Source organism: Callospermophilus lateralis, chromosome 9 (genome assembly GCF_048772815.1).
Source record: "Callospermophilus lateralis isolate mCalLat2 chromosome 9, mCalLat2.hap1, whole genome shotgun sequence".
Lineage (NCBI taxonomy): Eukaryota > Metazoa > Chordata > Mammalia > Rodentia > Sciuridae > Callospermophilus > Callospermophilus lateralis.
Window position 1 is genome coordinate 108,268,314 of NC_135313.1, and position 3,031 is coordinate 108,271,344.

Genomic DNA, 3,031 nt, shown 5'->3' on the forward strand with positions numbered 1-3,031 from the left:
CCAGAGAGAAACAACGTAGGGGAGAAAAAGTACCCTGAATCTCATTCTAAAGAAAATCTAATTTACACAGAGTGATTGAGAAGTAAACCAAAGACTCCATCTTGAGTGAAAGCTCCTATGTGCAGGGCATCATGCTTTTCAAATGAGAGCTTTCGACAGAAGAGCCGCACTGGAAAACTACTACTCCATTGATATTTCCTCAATGGTGAGCAGTGGTCCTCATGCGAAAGGTGAATTGGCATCCTTAAGGAAAGATAGTCTCCACCCTAAACTTAAAACATGCTGCAGAGACTTGATTTCAACAGGCCATCTCTTCCCATCTTCGCGTTGCAGCGAATCTTCAGAGGTGTTATGTTTCTTCCAACACCCAAATTCTTCCCCAAATCTGGCTTCACCAGATCATGTCTATTCCATTTTTTTCATGCTTGAAGTCCATTTACCCTCGGACACTTTCCTATTAATTGGGTCAAAATGCAGTCTATTCGCAACAGGCACACTCCATACTTTGCCCTAAATTAACTGACCTTTGGTTCTCACTAAATTACTACTTGTAGATGGTAATATTTTCTTTCTCTTTTTAGACTGTAACTTCTTAAGGGCAGAAATCGGAGATTGCTCTTTTCTTCATTAGCTTTCTTATTTCTCTGTTCTAAAATGTCTGATTCATTTAGATATACTGTTGATATTCTCTCCCCCTCTCCATACGCTCTCATTGTGATTATTTTCTCATCTAAACACAACTTTGCCTGGTAATCATCAAAACCACAATTCAATAGACAAGTCCCACATAGTCAATAAGACAACTGTAATAAAAATAGCAATAATAGTTTACACTTTCTAAATATTGTGTTTTTTGTTAGCATGTGTTAATTGTACAAATTAACAGAGTTTAGCACCATCATATACTTTCTCTTTTAAAAATTATATTTGCAGATAGAGTCTCCTGTTTTAGGAGATTCCAGGTGCTTTTTCTGACTACATTCCCTATATCCAAAAAAGGAAACCATGAAAAAAGTATCTTCAATTGCTTAATATCTTTCAGCTACTTAGACATTAATCTAATCCACACTATTTTGTTCATAAAACTTACTGGCTATTTTTTTTTTAAGTTCAAATTTCCATTTGCCCAGGTGGCAAGATTATATTTCAGGATTGAAAGACAGGGAGGAGGTGTGGGGAAGAAAATGATTTCTGCATCATTAAGGATACTAATGCAGCAACCTGGTTCTTTTCAGAGGAATTTCACCAATTTTCTGCTTGCTGGCTAATCATCTTACTGGGAATTAAGAAAACACAGAAATGGTTTAAATTGTTCCATCCACCAACTGTTTCTAAAAGCTCTTAATTTAATCCTGGGAGGTACCTTTTCACACCAAGTAATCCTGTTGAGAAACTCTTTGTGTATTTTGTGAGCTGCTCTCATTTTTTTTTTCTTTTTTTTCTTTTTTGGAAACCGGTGATGAAGACTCTAAACGTTTGGGAGCAGCGCTATCTAGCGGTGGGAGTGGGTAGGCCAGGAGCCTCAGCTCCGGTGGCTTGGATCAGTCTCTACAGATCCACAGCTCAGCCAGGAAGCAGGAGTTTCACTCTTACTTGGAGATACACCATGTTAGCCTGTGAGAAGCGAATGGTGAATGGAAAGAGCCTCCCCTGTCTGGTTTGCTCTCTTTTGAGGTTTCTCTCCATTGCAGATAATCTCTAAAGGAGGAGGCTGAGAACTTGCTCACAAAAAGGCCAGTAAGAGTGAAAGAAGACAAATCCAGGCCTCGTATTGTCAACCCTGAAGCCAGGGGAGAGTGCTGATGCCAGGTCTGGAGTGGGTGAAAGACCCTCTCCCAACAATCAACACTTATTTAGTGGCTTATCTGCTCTTAGCCTCATGCTGCAAGCCGGGAAAGACAGGGAAGAATAAAGGGTCATTTTTACTCTGGAAGTACTTAGGAGGTAGTGATGTAAGGTAGGAAAGATTGAAGTGGATTTACTGTAAGTGCATACTAAGAGGTCAATTAGCAAGAAGTTGGGAGTCAGGGAAGAAAGCACACCCCAGGTCAGGTATTTCACTCAAATAACTGTGGCTTGCCTCAGCTTCCTTATCTAAAGTACAGAACTCTGAGTCTTTTCTTCTTATGTCATGGAGATGAGAGGCATAATCACCTCCATGTGGTGAGCACAGTTATTGTCCAGCAAAGTCGGACCACTGTTGAGACTATGGAGGTATTTTGCACCAACATGGGGAGTTGGAGCCATGGGATCCTTGGCATAGGTCTGACCCATGCACAAAGCACAGGTGGGTTTCAGACAAGGAACAACCTCATGGGAGATATACTATTGGGGCTGCTGCATGTCTACCTACTGACTTAAAGGTTCCTACAAAAACATTCCCTGAGCAGAATTTTAAAGAGAGCCTAGGTGTGGCCTCTATCTCCCTTCCTGAAGGTGCTTTGCTGTTCTCAGGTGGGACCTTGTACCCATGCCCAACAATCAGACAGCAATTCTCCACTACTGCCCTGATGTCCAATCTCAGGTTCAGTTTCCTTAAGCCCTTTTCATTTAATAGAAATATGGAATTAACTTTTGCTAAGGCATCTGTGATTAATATTTGTGTGTGTGTGTCTCTCTATCTGTGTATGCACAATAAAGTCAGTTCTTTGTAATCTCCCTCAAATACTAAGAACAGACACACACACACACACACACACACACACACACACACATTTTCTTAATAAAAAAAAAATCCCCCTAAATCAAAAGTATGACTATAGTGGCAGCAATTGTGAGTATTCAGAGAACACTGTTCAAGACAAAGTGGTCTTCAAAAACCTATTTAACACCTGGCTACTCTCTATCTAGAGATTACTCAGTTACACCTACAGTAATCAAATTGAGGATCAGTTATTTAATATGTGTATATGGAACTGTTTTCCATGAAATATGCCTTATAATATTTTTTCAGAAAGGCCTGTCTAATATGAGACTTGATTTCTGGTGTGAGTCGTGTCTCTAGGTAACTAAGCGTCCCTTGCCTTAGTGT